Raw genomic sequence first — 19748 nt, forward strand, 5'->3', positions numbered from 1 at the left:
TTTGGTCTAGTTAAAATTGGTCCAATCGCTAGTCGAACTAGTTGAATTGAATTTTAAGAAAAAAAAAAAAAATTTGATATAATAGTTTAAAAATATTTTAAAAATTACAAACCCTATTTAGATGGTCAAAACTGATAAAAACTAGCTAGGTTTGACCAGCCAAAATCAATTAAATAATAGTTTGACAATTTTTCGACCAAATCCAATTTTTTTTTAAAAAAAACAAAATTTGATATAATAGTTTAAAAACATTTTAAAAAATTACAAACCCTATTCAGATGGTCAAAACTGATAAAAACTAACTAGGTTTGACCAGCCGAAACCAATTAAATATTAATTTGACCATTTTTTGACCAAAGCCAATTTTTAACTTGAACCATATTTGCTAAAGAACCAGTCCAATGTTGATTGATAACTGTAGTTTTACCACGAGGGAGCACATAATTGTGGGAGCATATAATCATTTGACTATAATATACTAATATGGGTTATCCTACATCATTACTTAGCAACTACATAAACATCACCGCCGCGCATTCTTTCAATTAACGCATCACCGGTGTATAAAAAGCTCCCCTACTCATGTCATTCTCACCATACCCCGGCTGCAATCTCTTTCTCTCTCTCTCAAATGGGTGGACCACAACCAAGTTTCTTCATCATGGCCATGGCCATAGCCACAATTACAACCCTAAACTTTCATCTCTCTAAAGGATATGAGACAAACAACCAAATGATCCAGCAATTCCTGGAGGTCCAAAACCAGGCAAGAAAAGAGGTAGATATCCCACCCTTAAAATGGGATCCAAAGCTGGCCACTTATGCTAGGGCTTACTCCAACCAAAGGAGAGGAGATTGTAACCTGGTCCACTCTAGTGGTCCCTTTGGTGAAAACATATTCTGGGGTCAGGGTAATAAATGGAGTGTGAGAGATGCTGTGGCCCAATGGGTTCAAGAGGGGGTCAATTATCACCATGAGAGTAACTTGTGCTCCAGCCAAGACTGCACCCACTACACCCAAATAGTGTGGAGGACCACCAAAAATGTTGGGTGTGCAAAAGTCATATGCAACAGTGGGGACACCTTCATCACATGCGAGTATTACCCTCATGGAAATTACGTGGGTGCTAGGCCGTACTAAACATGTGCGGCCTCCTTTGCTTTGTTTCTTTTATGCTTTATTTGTGGTCCTTGTTGTTTTCCTTTTCCTTCTTTTTTTATGTTGTAATTGATTGATCGTGTATTCTATTCTTTTAATTTGTAAAACGTTGATTTGATTTTCCTATTTAATAAAACTTTGTTTATTTCTGTAGTGTCTAAGGTCTATATGGTCATCATTGTCATCATAGTCAAAGGTTTTTTTTTCAGTTAATAGGGATCGGCTACATGAATCCTGGTCTTGTATTCTGTTTTAATAAGATCTTTCAACTTTAGTGACGCAATAAGTCCCTATATCTTTTTTCCTTACTTCCAATCATGTCTTTTTGGGCCTACTTTTTGTCCTATTTGAGTCTCTAAACTCCTTATGATACTATTCTTTTTACTACAGAGGCTATTTAATTTCAAGATCATATAGATGAACGAGGCACATCACTTTGGAATAGGCTTAAATTGAATGGTGGTCTAGAATGCCTGATCAAATTATAGAGATGGCCTTTGTTATCATTTAATAAAAATTAATGGTCTGTTGTCCCCATAATTAAATTGTAGATAGTGGTCCAATTGATAAAGATGGCCTCTGGTCCCATAATAAAATTATACGTCTGGTCTTGCAGCCAAAACACCACAGAAGGTGATCTGTTAGACCCTTAAACTGTGAAATCCTTTTTATTAAAATATAAGATAACTACAAAGAAGAAAATGTTCTGTGCTCCGAATATGCTCTAAATCCATTAGCTCTCCGAGATTGACGTAGGATGGTCCAGTTTACGGATGATTGGCTTAAATTTGTTAAGAACTGATAATCACATTTTTTTCATTTGAGATTTGAAATTGATCACAAGTTGATGTTATCTTAGGTCATAAAAATCATACGAACTATGGGCGGCAGGACTCATAGGATTTGGTTATGTGGGACCACCATATGGCTCTCCTAGATTGATTCAACCCAAATGTCCAAAAAGGCCATCAGCTAGCCCACTTGGCTCTGGTAAGACTGAATAGAATAGATATCCAAGATCCATGTTAGCTTTTTTTTTCCCTACTTGACTTAGAAAAATTTTGTTGTTGTTCTCCAACACCTTACCAGCCATTTCGATCTTCATTGACGTTTTGGTATAGCTCCCAATAGGTTGGGCCTGGTCAGGCCAGCCCGGCCCTAATCTCTAAGGGGCCATCCCTGACTTGGCTGAAGAGGCCTTGGCTTTAGCCGATCTCTAGCCCCGTCAGGGCTAGGACAGGCTGGGCTGGGGGCAAATTTAATCCAAGAAGAAGAAAGAATAAGAAAAAAAGGTTTCGGACGGGCTGGCTCCGTAGTGGCCCTACCCCATGCGCTGCCTTTAGGCTATGGTGGCTCGGGCATAGCTTGGCCCTCGCTCCACATCTTGTGTGCACAGACTCTTGTTTCTTAGGGCGGGGGACGGGTCGTCGAGCCCATTGCACCCCCACATTTTTGGGAATGCAGTAGAAGGAAAGAAATGTAATAATATCTTGCTTTTGGCCTCAAAGTCGTGCATAAGGAGGACCTCAAGCGACTTATTTTTCTTGAGACGCAAGAGGACAGCAACTTCTTTCTCCACAACTTTGAAAAGTGGCCTAGCCGAAGAAAATAATGGGGAAAATACTTTAACTCGAACAATGTCGATGGAAATGGAATAAATTCTGACTAACCAAGCCAAATCTAGGGCATGCAACTCATCTCTATTAGAGTTTATCAAAAACAATAATTCAAACCTCCAAAACTAAAGAAGCACCCCTTTAAATATGTATTTATAGTCATCAAGGCCAGTGGAATCGAAGATTTAACCATTGGGGATTGAAATAAGTCCATTTCTCAGATAAAATCCAATCTTGGATTTTTTTTTTTTTTGGGCCCCAATTTTCTCTATGTATGTGCCTAAAAATAAACAAAGATACCAAAGGATTTTTCAAAGGTGAGATCTAAGCATTGAAAATTCAAAAACTAATTTTTGTTGAGATTAGGTGGATCCCAAAATTTTAGTGGGAAAAAATCCTCTTGAGTAGCTTTTTGATCTGGGGAGTAAGTGTACAATGTGGTCCCAAGGTATTGTAGTAATGTGCTATTGAAATAAAAAGAGCTACCAAATTTTTTTTTTAAAATAAAAAGTACAGTACAGAAATATGCCTCTATTACTCTCCATAGGATGCTTGGGAACTCCTAGTTTGTGGAACTTTGAGGCCTCAAATATTGAGATCCCACCTAAGATCGTGTACAAACTAAATGCAAAATAGATACATACAATCACAAAGTGAGTGTAAGAAATTCGGTGAAATAAAAAGTACACCATAATAACACAAATGTTTATGTGACTCACGCTGTAAGGATACATCTGCAGTAGCCTAGGCAAATAAAAATTTATTATTTTAATAAGGAAAAAGTTTATAGAGAGCCGAGGTTCTAAACAATCAAATTTGAGCCTACCTCAAAAATTTTACTAGAAGAGATTGTTTCGATGCCCAAATATCTTCAAATTGATCATCTCAACATCACGATTTATGGACATGAGAAAAAAATAGATTTCAAGTGTAGGAAATAGTGTATTTTGTAACACATTTTTGGACCGTCAATTTTCAAAATTTTCAAGTTTTCATAGATCTGTCGATCTATACTATTTTTGAAGCTTTAAACTTTATAAATAAATATGAAAATATATTTTTTAAGGGTATCATAAAGATTTTTAGTATCGAAACCACATTTCTCGACACCATGCTCTAATTTGATTGTTTAAAGGCTAGGCTCTATACAAACCACACCCTTTTAATAAAGATTACAGTTTTACATTGCAAAAGATGTACCTACCCTTAAACTTTGGCAACAATATAGCTGTTACCTTCTAAACTCGCTCTCTCAACCGAGCAATAATATAATTGTTACCTTCTGAACTCTCTCTCAATCGAATAATATCATCGATTGACCTCATCTTTTCCAAGGCCACATCGTTACCAAAATAGAACATTTAAAGCAAAAGGGTAATCCTTAAAAGGATGACTATTATATTTTCCTTTATTTCCTTATATAAAGATTACTGAGGTTTCTTTCTTGCGTCCAAAGACAACCCCTTTCTCCTTTCACCTAATGACTATAGTAACCCTACAAGTTTTAGAAACATAGAGACATAGTAAATCCTATAATAAGCACTACATTTTATTCACCTCCACCGGACTCAAAGAACCCGTATTATAAAAAGTCCATTCCATCTCTGGCAGAATTCATATCACTAAGTGCCAGTTTGGATGTATCCAAAATTAGAATGTTTTTGGATTGCAATTCAAAAATCTTGTGAAAGTGACTTTGAACTGTTTGGACAACCACCAGATCTTGGTAGATTTTTAGATTGAAAGGAAAAAATGCCGTGTCAAGGCAAAATTTACCGTAACAAAATTTCAAGTTAGACTCGAATTTTTTCAAATAAAAATGCGGTGTTCTTTCACACCGTGCAAACGATCTCGGTGAGGCGAGGGATTTGTGAGTGAGTTTACCAATCCATAGTGGGGGCTTAAATAAAATATTGCTGTAACACTCAAAAACTTCATAAGAATAAAAAAAAAGCTTTGTATTTTTTTCAATTGGTATTTGACAAACTTGCAATACTTTGTAAGTATGCATGGAAATAAGCAGAAAAAAAAATCTGACCACAGTTAAGCGTTAAAAAGAGAAACAGAGAAAGACATAATATATAAAAACAAGGAGAAACATCTCATGAAAAGATATAAAGAAAGACATCCAATTTACAATGATACTAAATTAAATTATTTGAAAATAGAAACCGTATAATAAGGTTCTAAAAAAAGATTTGACCAATATAAGAACTAACTTTACGTTTTCTTTTTCTTTTAGCAACATTATATTATTAACCTATGTTATTTTAATTTTCAGTGAATTATTAATTTTATTTGTTAGTATTTTGAATTATATTATTTTCTAGCCTATTGTAAATTTAATTTTAATATTACTCTTAAATATATTACGTATAAATAAATATTATTATGGAAAATTAGAAAATAAAAAATACAAAAAATGAGGGAAGATACTAAAAGAAGTATTTACGGGTCATAAACAAACGAGGTTGCACCTACCATTTAATCCCTCATCTTCTCCATAAGAGAAAGAGTATAGTTCTTATACTATTATAAGAGGACAGATCACACAGATACATGATTGTGTAAAATGTACTACCCAACAACATTTTCACAAGGAAAAGAGCCCGGATCTAATTGGTTAGTGTTTGACGATTTGCAATGCTACCCCTTAGGTTCAATTTCTATCAAGTGTAGGGGCCCTCTCTCTACTGACTCACCCAAAAAAATACATTTAGGAGAAGAGCCAATTCCTACCTCTCCCCACTGACTCGCCCAAAAAAATATATTTAGGAGAAGACCCGATTCTTACCAAAGGTAAAAGGCCCTTTAAAAAAATATATTTAAGAAAAGAGCCGATTCTTACCAAGAGTAGGGGGCCCTCTCCTCAGTGACTCTCACCCCTTTACCCTTCTCCCGACTGGCTCCCCTCAAAAAAAAAATTTAGGATAAGAGCCAATTCTTACCAAGGGTTAGGGGCCCCCTCTCCGGCCTGACTTCCCCTCAAAAAAATATATTTAGGAGAAGAGCCAATTCTTACCAAAGGTAGGGGCCCTCTCCTCACTGACTTCACCCCTTTACCTCTCTCCCGACTGACTCACCCAAAAAAATATATTCCGACTGACTCACCCAAAAAAATATATTTAGGAGAAGAGCCAATTCTTACTAAGGGTAGGGGCCCTCTCCTCACTAACCCAGCCAAAAACATATATAAAAAATATATTAAGGAGAAAAGCCTCCCCATTGACTCACCCAAAAAAATATATGTAAAACTATATTTAGGAGAGAGCCAGGGCTTAATTGTATTGTTTAGTTACCCATTGACACACACAAAAAAATAGAGCCGGGGCTTAATTGTATTGTTTAGTTACCCACTGGCTCACACAAAAGAATATCATTGTTAGAAAAAACAAGATTTTCCTTTCCACCAAAAAAAAACAAGATTTTAACCTCATGCCCTCAAGATAACATTTCAAGTATTTCTGTTTGGTATATCAGCATCATTGTAAAGAGATAGTAGACTGCCCATTTATGGGATTAGAAACTCCATCTCAAGATCTTGAGTGATTATTATATGTTCAAACTTTAAAGATTTATGGGAAAATAGTCATTATGACCTCCCATTTACCTAAAGTAAATGGTCTTTTTATATACATTTCCCTATATAATACATGTATACTCTTTGTGACAGAAAATATTAATATTGAGAATGGTCGATTTTCACCATTTATTTGCTCTTTGCACCATATTTTTTACTTTACACCCAAAACAAAGTTTAGCAGTCTACAAGGCATATGAACTAGTCACTTTTTGCATGTTTTTAACTCAACTTAAAAATACATGCCTTCAATATGACAAGAATTTTGAATAACATATTTCTAATGGGATAATACTTCATTATTTTTCTCTTTTTTTACCAGAATTTTGAATAACATGCTTCTAATGTGACAATCGTTAACTATTTATGTCTGTTTTATGCAATAAAAGCATTTCAAGGACCTCTTTACATAACTTTCAACCATATTTTCGTATGACTTCCGAACATCTCCATCAGATATTAAAAAATAATCTCTACGCTGTATTCAAAAATAACAAAAGTTTGTTGGGCATTGGAGGAGATTGAAGAGGTACATTAATTTAAGTTATTTCTATTTAAGTCAGTTGTAAACTAAGAGGTACAATAATTTAATAAAAATAAACCTATATCCTAATATTCAGATAAATATTTTATTTAAATAAAAATTAAAATAAAATACAAAATCTCAGCCAGGGTACTTCTTCACCCTTCTAGTATGCGTTACTGTTGGTTTTTTATCCCCATGTCCTCTATTTTCGTTTTTGGTTGCATTATATATTTTTTTCTCTTTCATTTTTTTTCTTTTTCTTTCTTTTTACTTATTTTTCTTTCTTTTCTTCATTCTTTAATTGCACTTTCTTTATTTATATCTATTTCTTTTTCTCATTTCTTTAGTCACATTATCTCTAATTACTGTTTTTTACACTGTTTCAGTTTTCTATTTCTCTCAAATAAATAAACAGTTTTTATTAAAAAGTTAAGAAAATGGATGAAAAGTATATTCCTAAACAGGGCAACAAAAAACGATAAAGACTCAATACTACTAATGGATGTAGCATGTAGCACTCCCAATAAAAACCCACTTATAAAAATATCAACAATGTTTCAATTTATTTTATTCAATTTATATTCCTTGTCTCTCTTTTTACCACTTGATCTTCAGCATCAGGCCATTGCGAACTAGGCACAAACAATAAATCTAAAGGTTTCGAGCTAAAGCGACAATAAATCTAAACGTTTGCCAGACAACAAATCTAAACATTTCTCTTTTAGTCATGAGTAATTAATCTAAAAGTTTCTCTTTAGATCATGCTCTTTTAGTCATGAGTAATTAATCTAAAAGTTCCTCTTTAGATCATGGGTAGTTATGTTTTTCATTTTCTGAGTACAAGCTTGACTTTTTATAACTACAACTCCGTAACCAAATATCACATTAGCTGCCCTTCTACACCATATAAGTATAAAGACATTCAATATATTTGTATTCTTGTCATGCTATTGGATGTATGTTTAACTCCTCTGAAGAGTCAAAATTAGTAGAGAATCCCTTCTATCGTAAGGCAAGAAACTGGTTCATGGATAATAAAGAATCCCTAAGGTAAGAAGCTGGTTCATGGATAATAAAGAATCCCTAAGGTAAGAAGCTGGTTCATGTGCGAGAAAGATTCATTAAATTACTAGCGAATGCCTTCTCCTTTAAGACACGAACCTGGTTCACCAGAAAAATTCATTTTATTTTATGTGTCTCTTATGAGGGCGAATCAAGAAAATTGAGAAAGCCTCTTTTTTTGTTCTCAATATTTGATTTTAATTTTTCTTATTTCCCATCTGGATAAAGGTTCAAGTTTCCTCATATACTTACCCAAAAAAAAAAAAATCCTCATATGACTAAGATATTCTTCTTGGATCTATCATGTGTTGTGTCTTTATTGATTCAACCATGTTTTTTTCAAATGTATATATTGATTCAATTATGTAATTAGATATTTATAATAAAAGTGCCACGAAAAACTCAGCTACTCAGGGTATTACAAATTTTTTTTCAAAAAAATAGCATACAAATATTTCTTTTTACTAGTGCAAGGGAAAAGGGAGCATGAAGCTCCTTGTGAGAAATGTCATGGGAGCCAAGTGTTCTTTGTCCAAGAGGAAGAGAGAGTGGTTGCCTGATTTTGAGGAGAGCCTTGATCAAGAGCTACCTAATACTAGGCTTTTATAATTTAGATGACTTATTCTCTATTTTCTGGAATCTGGAATTAGCAGCAATAGAAAGAGAGATAGTTGTCATTAATATGGAGAGTTGGACAATTCTAAGAAATAGAAAGATAAAATGGAGAAGAAAATAAGAATTAGTAGAATACAGCTCGAAAAAAAGCAACACATGTCAATAAAATAAAGGGGGACCTTCTCAAGTTTATGTATAATTAGAAATGAAAATAAATTTTTAATTCATCACAAAGAATTTGTTTGGATATGGTGATATCCAAAATCACCAACATAAGGAAATCACATTTTATATGAGATTGATATTGATATTAATAAGTTTTCTACAGAAAATAAAAAAACAAAAGAAGGACTCTTGGGGTATATCTCTTGGTTTTGAGATATATGTAACATCTATAGGAAATTTCCTATTTAGTATGGAGTCCTAACATTGTATAGATGAGATGAAAGATGAAATTCCTATTTAGTATGGAGTCCTAACATTATATATATGAGATAATGATGAAAGACTATGTGTATCCTATTTGGGTCACCATATGGGAAAGGTGACTATCGGCCTCATCTGTATCAGATATAAGACCTCTATATCAAAGGTAAGGTCTCCCTTTAAAGAGAAGCGAGCTTTTTATAGATAGAGAGAAACACACCAATGTGCCTCATGTAGATTGAGAGGTTGGTTTATTGTAGAGAAGCGGTTCCCATGAATATTTTGAGTAGTTTCCCTTTTAGAGAGAGAAAGTTTATGTTGCTTTTAAAGGTCTCTTCCTAGCTATGGAATAGAGATGAGTTTCTTCATGGACAGTAGTTTAGTTGTGAAATAGAGATGAGAGATCAGTGGTGGTGCCAGTTGGGAGAGCAAGTCTAAAAGGGTTTGTTCAATTGGGTTTGTCGAAAGTTAAAAAGGCAACTCTATGTCTTATGATGCAAGTTTCATTGGTACAACGGAGGTTTATGTAACATTGATGTCCTCAACATTTATGTATTTTTTTCTTTATTTTTTAAATGATGCTTTGTTAGGTCCCATCTAAATCCCCACCCAATAAAACTCTTTTTTATTTTTTATTTTATTTCATTCATTTCTTAATATTTTTCTCGAACACTAATCCACGAGCCGACATCGGTGGTGAACAATCCGCCCGCCGATTTGGGTTTGAAACACTGATAAAGAGCATGAGCATGGTAAAGGCTATATTCATACGTACAACATGACCGTATGTATTCTGCATGGGAAAGGCCATAATGATATGTACAACATGACCATATGTATTCTTACTCATATCTAGTATGTGTATATATGTATGTGAGAGAGACCACAGTGACAAAAATATTCTCTTCAATTCCAAATTTAGCCTAAGACGTTTGCTGCTATACTAAAAAAACAAAAAAAAATCAAATTTAATGTAGCTAAAAAAGCCCACATAAATTTAGTGAAGCTGTGGTACTCTATGGGCGAACCTTTTCAATGCATTGCATTGCATGTGATAAATCACCCAAAATCCTTGAAAAAAAAAGTGCTTGCTAACCAAATTCTATGTTTGCCTATTTTATTTTTGAGATTGTATACAATGAGATCATTTACTTTTTGTATATGGAGGTTACAATTATTTAAAACAATCTGATACGAAATTTGATAGTTTGGACGTGTCATAAATTGGATAAACTTTCTTTTAAAGTTTGAGTCGCCTAATTTCATATCCTTGTATCAAAGGTAACTTGTCTCATTATATACTTTTTTTTTATTTTTTATTTTATTTTTTTGAAATATTAACCAGATTTCAATGAGAACGAAAAGTACATCGAAACGATAAGGACGAAAAGTACATTGAAACGATGGATGACATGGACCCAGAGAAAAGAAAAGGAAAAAGACCGAAATACAAAGAGAGTTATAGCAGCAGCCTTAGCTAAAGCATCAGTATTAGAGTTCCTAGGCTAAAGCATCAGTATTAGAGTTCCTATCCCTATTAACATGTGAGAAAATCTCTCCCCTTAATATGATATCTATTTCTCCATGGGTGTATTTGAACTCTATCTTCTCTATTACTGCATGCTAATGGCCAGTTTGGATGTCAAATAAAAACACTTTTACACCAAAAAAAAATCACACTCTTCATCTTTATTTAAGAAACATTACTATCTTTTTTTATTATTATGCTGACTGTTTGGATGGATTTAACATACTAAAAGCAAAGTCGCATTCTACCCTTCTAAAATTCTCTTGCCAATCTAGAAGATTTTCTTGTATCTCTTGTAAACAATTTGCTTCCATACAATAAACAAACCTGCAACCCGAGCTTCTCCTTATTCATGAAGAGAAGGGGTTTCTCATAGGTATGGTATGAGAAAAAAAGTTCGTCTTTTGTAGAGAGAGAAAAGGCCTTGGCCTTACAAAAACGCCCCCTAATGCTGTTATGGATGGGCCTGAGCTTTTTTGCAACCTGAGCTTCTCTTTATTCATAAAGAGAAAGGGCTTCCCATGTGTGGTATGAGAGAAAAGACTTGCCTTTTGCAAAGCGAAAAAGGGCCTTGGCTTTACAAAAACGTTGTCTAGGACTGCGGGGCTTTAGCTTATTTGGGTTTTTACAACCCGTATGCATGAGTGTGGTATGAGAAAAAATGTTCGCCTTTTGTAGAGAGTGAAAGGGCCTTGGTTTTACAAAAACACCGCCTAGGGCAGCGGGGTGCTTCTTTGGTTTTTAACAACCCGAACCCATGGGTGTGGTATGAGAGAAAATATTCACCTTTTGTAGAGAGAGAAAGGGCATTGGCTTTACAAAGACGACGCCTAGGGCTGCCCGCTACCATAAATGGGCTTGAGCTTCTCTGTTTTTTTCAACCCAAGCTTCTCCTTATTCATGAAGAGAAGGGGCTTCTCATGAGTGTGGTAAAAGAGAAAATGTTTGCCTTTTGTAGAGAGAATGTTCCCATGAGTGTGGTAAAAGACGATGCCTAGGGCTACCATGGATGGGGCTTGAGCTTGTCCGCTTTTTTAGAGAGAAAATAAAAATGCTCTGTTTATTCAAAGAGAGAAGATTTGGGGTTTATGAGGTTTCACAAAGTTGTTGGTTCATGGAAAGATTTGCACGAGGTGAAAAAGTTGTACTTTCATCAAAAAAATTAAGTCTTGACTTGAATTTTTTTTTACGAGCACTTTTGCCTTGACACTGTAGTATTTTTTATTAAAAAATATTACAATATTGAGTACATCCAAACTGACACTAAAGTATCAATATTAGAGTTCCTATGCCTATTAACATGTGAGGAAATCTCTCTCCCTGAACTCTTATTTCTCCATGGGTGTATCTATCTTCTCTATGACTCCATGAATGGTAGACGGTCCTTGCACCATTTAATAATATTATCATAATCACCCTCAATGATAAATTTTTTATGTTATTGCTCAAGCATTAAAACACAAAATTTAAGTGCCATGAGCTCAGTCTCATTCTCCTCACATGCTAGCAACCTTGAGTGATCCAAATGGTTTGGCCTCTATTAACTGTCAACAAAACATTATACCTTGCAAACTATTCCATTGTTTCTCACACTACCATCAGTTTGACCCAATATGATTTTGGGGGTGCCATACCGCGCTGCCTTTCGGACGTTATGTTTCTTAAAGTATAGTAAGTATCGCACATTGGTGTGAAATTGGGCTTGAAATTGTTCTTTGGGTATGTCCATAAACTCTCAAGTCATTTGCACCCTGAGGATATCATAACATAGCCTGTGACTAAATCTCTAGCTCCATTTTGAAAAGTCATGTTTTTTCTCTCTTCTCGATAGCTGCAAAGCTACTGCAGCAAATACAATATTTTATCATTTTATATTTTGTTGAAAATAGACAAGGAAGCTTTGGATATTTACAGGCACGATTTGATGTTCATACATGTAAAATTTAAAATAGGAAGAGATTTTCATTTCAAAAAATCTTTAGCCTCGGTGGGCTGTTATTCACTATTTCTCTCTCTGCATTTTTCTCTATGAGCTCGATCGCTTATCTTATTTTCTCTCTCTACATTTTTCTCATCACACCATTTTTCTCTCTGCCCAATATCTCACATTTTCCCTCTGTAGTCCCATGCCTTTTACCCATTACATTTCACCACCATTTATAACGCTTTTTAATTTTTCCTACTTCCAATGGGACTAGGTGGACCCTCAACCTCATCATAATCCTAAAACTATTGCCATGGACCTTCATCGTTATCTCTTATCCTAACGGAAACACCTATAATAGGACTCCCCTACCTCCACAATCTAAGCCTAGATCCTAATCCCATGCTTAAAGGACTCTTAATAAACATAAAGATGCTCATCTTTTAACACCCCCATTCATTGCCATGTCTGAGCAACGTCTTTCATGCCTAACGCTTGCTTGAATTTCAGTATCTTCTCTCCACTCAGCATTTTGGTGAAGATATCTGCCGCCTATTCATTAGTTGGAATTAGTGGTTTAAAAAACGGTTCGGTGATTCATATCGGGTACCTCAAAAATTCATCCGGATTGTTGAATTGACGATTTGGATTGGGAATCAGTCGAATCGATAGGATTAAATCTTAAAAAAAAATCTTAAAAAATTATTAAAATTTAATATAAATGTTGTTTTTTAATAATCCAATAAGAAATAGAGGTACTCCATTAATAATTTTTATTTTTTTGCATGAATATACGAATATTGATATGTTTTTTCCTTGTATGAACTACTGTTTACCATTTAATTTACATTACACAAAAGCATAAACATAAAATTATCATGGATTAAGTATATCATCATACGTGGACTACAATAAAACATACAATTCGTAACATATGACCTAAAAATAAAATGACAGACGACGTCGTTCTTCATCTTGGTCACGCTTGTGTCATTGATTGAATTCGCGTGACAATTCATTAACTTGTTCTAAAAACGAATCATCCAAATTAGTGGGCACCTGACTATACCCAAATCCCTGAGTGTTAGTGTTTAGTTGTGCTCTTAATCCAAAATCCCCGAAACTTGTCCATCCTTCATGCTCAGCTACACTGTCGTGCTTGTCCCTATCCTCTTGCTGTTAAGACTCGATATGTAAATAATTTGGCTAGGATTGGGTGGCATCAGAATCATCATCTCTCTCATTTTCCCTTAGACCCCCTTCCCATTCTCTCTCATTAGGTACAATATCAGGACATCTCCGACGAATTGTGGATATGTTGGCGGGCTGCTTCTTCTTTGATGATGCTCATCACCTTCTTCAAAATCTTCCTCACCGATAGCCTCAAGGAACGCTCTCTTATGCGATATTGACTCATCTTCCTCTACTACACATTGTTCTATTGTGTCTGTGATAAATATTGTGTCCAAGTCTATCGGCCCATAGTCTTTAAGCTTCATTCTTATTTATCGCTCTCGGATGTTTAAGTTGTAATGAACGTAGACCAGTTTATGAAGCCTATCTGAAGCGAGTCGATTCATCTTAGTAGTGTGCAACCATTGGAACGTACTCCAATTTTGCTCACACCCAGTAGCAGAACATGTCTGGGAGAGCACCCTGATTGCTATCCCCTTTGGGTGAGGTGCATAACTACCATATATCTCCCACCATTCAGCTGGATTAAAATGTAAAAAGCATTGTAAGGGCAAGAACAATTCATAAGATTAAATATATAAATGAACAAAATATTAGTTAGGGGTTAACCTGGATCCATCTTAGTTCGAGAATTCCCGATAAGTCTAATTCTGAAGGATCCTATAGCATCTATATACATTGCAAGCTAAAATAAAATATTTCGTTTTAGTGCATTATTCCTCGTAAATAAAACAACTCAATGAATTTCTTACCCAAATATTAAATATTACCTCTTGTGTTTCTGCTACCTGCTTTTGATGTCTTCTCTCCAGCCTGGCAATAATGTATCTAACCACTTCCATAATCTTGTGGGGATGTTCAGGTGTCAAATAGAAAAATTTTAGATTGAAGTAGTAACCTAGAAAATACATAGAAAGATAAAGGTCATTTAAAATTTCATAAAAATTAAATTAGAATTAAACATTCTAATGATTTAAATATATATGTATCTGCATAATAAATTGAACGGCCAAATTTGGTGTTCCATCTTCTTTTTATAATTTTGATCACTTTACTAACAAAACTACATTTCTCCCCAATAGTTGATTTGGCCCTCTCGATACTTTCGTAAAGGATGTCCATGATAGCTTTATTGTCAACATCTATCATTCTTAACACCATGACCAAATGGGCAGTGGCCTCTACGATACTAGAACATCGAGACCAGAACCTCCTACTTGATTCTATGCCGTCCACTTTTAGCCCGGTACCGGACTTCGAGAGGCTGTCATTTAACCACTCTTCACTGGTAAACAATCGCTTTAATGCACCTTTAGATTCTCGAATGGAGTCCATAGCCAAGCAATTTGTCGCAAAACGGGTTGACAGGCCTGATTATCTCTTTTTTCTTACACTCTTCTCTGAACAAAAATAAGACTTTAGAGTGGTTATATATAAATCTTGACACCAACATCGCTTCTTGTAAAGTCTCCTTCACAATTTTGATATCACCAATCTCCTCTAACATAAGATCGATGTTATGTGCAGCACACGGGGTCCATGCTAAATGCTTCCTCTTATCCATCAACTTGCTGCCCGCAGAAACACATGCACGCACATTGTCCGTAATAAACTGGACTACATGCTTATCTCCCACCTCCTCCTCTATCTGATCATGTAGTCATACCAAGAAGTTTGCATCCTTCTTTATCACTAATACATATTTGCTAGATATAAAGGCTAGACCTTTTGGGGAATAGGCCAAGAAGTTAAGAAACTCTTTTTTGCTAACTTTATTCAACCAACCGTCAGTCATGAGAGTAATGCCTGTTCTTGGCCAACTCTGTTTATATTCTTCAATCCACTTTTTAACTTCCTCCACCTCTTTATCCAAGATTGGCTCGCTGAGTTCATATGCAGTCGGGGGCTTTACCCTAGGCTTGGCTCTCTAGATTGTGTTGAATATAGGTGGGAAATATGCGCTATTGGTTGCATCAAAGGGGACCATTTTATCATAAAACCATTTACCAATATATCTGTCTAACATGTTCCTCGTACCTTTCACCATGCCTTTAAGAGTCAACTATTGTGACTTAGGCTTTGAGAGAAATTGGTCTATACGACCATGACCTACAATACTGGCACTCCTAGATAAGCTAAGAACAATTTCTTCAACGTCTGTTTCCCCTTGATAGATATTACCACCAATTTCTTCAACATCTGTGCCCGCCATGCATGTTCGAGCTGGGCCCCCCATGCATGTCTAAGATGGGCCCCACCATGCATGTCTAAGCTAGGCCCACCATGCATGCTCATGTCATAACCACCAGGCATTCTAAACCCGATTTCCCTCTGGTATGTTTCTTGTAAACTCATTCTTGTGGCCATCTCCAAGTCATTATTATATTGCTCTTCTAGATCATTTCCGCTCAATGGCGTATATAAACCAACTATCTCCTCATCCATCATCTGCTTTGTAATTTTTTTACCTTTGGTAACCTTGAGAAATATCGTCATCTACTTTCTTACATTACTAGGGATACTATTACACGCAAAAACATATCTATTAACCCTTGCCAAATGTTGCTTGAACCTATGTACCCCACTACTTATCACTTTTTGGCAGTAATTACAAATAATTTTATCTTTTTTGTTGGGAGTAAGCCTGACCCCATATTGCCATGCAGGGTCTTCCCTAGATCTTGTATGGTTCAATTGTTTTAATATGTAAATGGTTAAAAATTAACCTGATAACTCAACAGGAAAAATAAGCACCATATGTAGTGATAATATGTAGGGATAGTTTATGAAGTTATCTTTGTTGTTAATGCAAAATACTTCTACTGGCAAAAATATTTTAGTTCCTATTAGTAAATATAATTTATTTATGTAACATTATAGATAAAAATAGTCTATATCAATCATTACAATAATATAGTCATCTATAATGCCACTACACGTACATTTGGCACAAGAAATATTTAACAATAATATAATCACAATTTTCAGAAAATCACGATTTTCAAAAAAATTGATCACCATAAAAAAATTCAAAAAACACAGCCACAACTCCTTTGCATCTGAAATCAAGCAATAAAAATTGCTTAATCCGTCAAATTACACCTAAAATTAATTGAATTACAGTATTACCTTAAAAAACCCTCTAAAATAATTCGTAATAGTACTTTAATTCATCTCATATTTGTAGTTTGGCAGGAAAAAAAAACCCCCAATTGTTCTTCACAAAACCGTGACTCAAAATCGAAAATCATTATCAATCATATACATACATTTTATGCATTAAAATTAAAAAATACAATTTTGCATTAACATTTTTAACAACGTGTATTTTTTTGCATCAATAATTTATCAACATGCAATTTTTTGCATTAAAAATTTAACAATAAAAATTAAAATACAGTTTAATTCGCCATGATAATCAAAACCTGGTCACGATTTTCATAATTTTTCAAAAAATCACGATTTCTCGAATAAATCGATCATCCATTATTTTTTTAAAAAAAACACAGTTCTTCACAGACCCACCTAACATCAATCATTCCAACTCTAAAATCGGCCTCAAATCAAATAAATTACATCAAATTGAATACATGATATGATAACAACACTATAAAGAATCAATGCCCTATAATATTAACATATTATTATCAAAATATTGAATAAAATCGATTGTATGGGGGAAAAAAAAAAAAAAAAACGCAGTTCTTCACAGACCCACTTGACATCAGTCATTCCATTTCAAAAATTCGCCTTAAATCGAATAAATTACATCAAATTGAATATATGTTATGATAAACAACACTATAAGGAATCAAAGCCCTATAATATTAATACATTTTTTGTAAAAAATTGAATGGCGAAAAAAAAAAAAAATGCAGTTCTTCACAGACCCACCTGACATCAGTCATTCCAACTCAAAAATCCGCCTCAAATCGAATAAATTACATCAAATTGAATATATGTTATGATAAACAACACTATAAGGAATCAAAGCCCTATAATATTAATACATTTTTTGTAAAAACTTGAATGGCGAAAAAAAAAAAAAATGCAGTTCTTCACAGACCCACCTGACTTCAGTCATTCCAACTCAAAAATCCGCCTCAAATCGAATAAATTACATCAAATTGAATATATTTTATGATAAACAACACTATAAGGAATCAAAATCCTATAATATTAACACATTATTTGTAAAAAATTCACTAAAATCGAATGAATGGCAAAAAAAAAAAAAAAAAGCGCAGTTCTTCACAAATCCACTTGACATCAGTCATTCACGAAAATCCACCTCAAATCGAATAAATTTCATAAAATTGAATATATTTTATGATAAAAAACATTATAAGGAATCAACATCATATAATATTAACACATTATTTGCAAACAATTATCTAAAATGGATTGAATGGCGGAAAAAAAAAAAAAAACCCAGTTCTTACCTGTTTTTCTCCACCCGTGGTTTTAAATCCAAATCTGAAATGTAATGGACCAAAATACTCACAAATTATGAATAAAAATTTCTAAATAACACTCTTAAGATCAATAACCCTCAGATTTTACAAAAAATAATACCCATTTTTGTGAGAAATCAGAGAAATGGCAAACACTGACGCCTTGTTCTTCACAGATCTACCGATTTGTGATCAAAATTGTTGATTTAAACTACAATTTATCCACTGAAAAGGCTGAAAATCTTAAAGAAAAAGCTGAAAGATTCGATTACAAAGCTGAAAAAGCAAAAAAATTATCAAAAAATGTCAAAAATTGATGATTCCCGTGATGAATACTGTTCATTCGTGTTTCACTGTTGTGAATCGGCTAAGAATTGCTCGGTTCTCTCTTGACACGGGCGGTTCCCTATGTATTGCTAGAACCGGCACGCCCTAGCCAGTTCCCTAGTCGAACAGGCGAGTCCGGTTCGACTCGTCGAGTTTTGAAACACTGGTTGGAATATATATGCAGTTAACCTCCCGGTTAACACCTCCTCACGATCATAGTGATTGTGCACTCGATGTGCTTCGTGTATGCATCAATGGCTGGATTTGAGACTACCATGATTGAAGTGATGTTTTCACTGTGAACTGAAACATTGTAGTCGCTGGCTTTTCCATACTCGTTAAGTAATTGTGTCCAAAGCGGGATCATTTAACACATAAAATCTTTGCAACTCGGCTAAACGCCTTTTCAAAGTCTTTCTCATAAGCTTGAGGAAACACTTTAGCCGCCAATAATGCCTTATAACACTCATTTCGCATCTGGATTTACTTTTTATTCTCTAAAACTATTTATAACCAATTGTGCTCTTGCTTCCTAGAAATGGAACCAAATCCCATATTTGATTCTTGGAAAGTGCGGTCTTTTGTTCCATGGCATGCTGCCACTTTTGATTACTTGCTGCTTCTTCTAAGCTTTTCGGCTCATGTTCATCAATGACCTACATCATATATGCATAATATATATATCGTAGACGTAATAGTCATTGAACCACTGGATACCTATGCCTTTCTGGATATGGCTTGACCTGCTCAAATCATGAAACTTGAGAGACTAATTTCCTTATCTCTTGATGGTGAGGGAGTAGCCGGCTTCCAAGAGGACTTTGGATCCCCATTGGGGGATGAAGATTCATCTTCTTCTTCAATTTCACGGTCTCTTTCACCAAAACTTACATGAAATCCTTGATCTACCCATTGTCTTCCATTGGGCACTTTTAGTGTGATACTTCCCTTGCCTTCAACTTCTGAGTAGTATCCCCTTTCAGGACTCTTGGCATGTTAGACAAAGGTTCTTTGGTGGTGAAGGGATTGCCTCTTGGAGTCATATGATTTGAACATGCTGAATCTATGTATCACTGTTATTTGCTCTCATGCCCATCATTAATACAAAGTGCTTCTTCAAGTCTATCCTCGTATGCTTCTTTCTCCTCTTCCCTTTTTCCTTTGGCAACATAATTGTCTTGATTATGCCTATAATATTTGGAATCATGTCTGACTTTCCAACAAGTATAGCACTAGCTTTTTTTTTTTTTATTGAAAGGTTTTACGAGACTCACCTTGCTCATTATTGTGAGGTTGTGGTCAAGACTCTTTATTATTTTGGGGCTTTTTTGAACCAC

Source organism: Amborella trichopoda, chromosome 3 (assembly GCF_054954075.1).
Source record: "Amborella trichopoda isolate Santa Cruz 75 chromosome 3, AtrichopodaSantaCruz75HAP2 v2.0, whole genome shotgun sequence".
Classification (NCBI taxonomy): domain Eukaryota; kingdom Viridiplantae; phylum Streptophyta; class Magnoliopsida; order Amborellales; family Amborellaceae; genus Amborella; species Amborella trichopoda.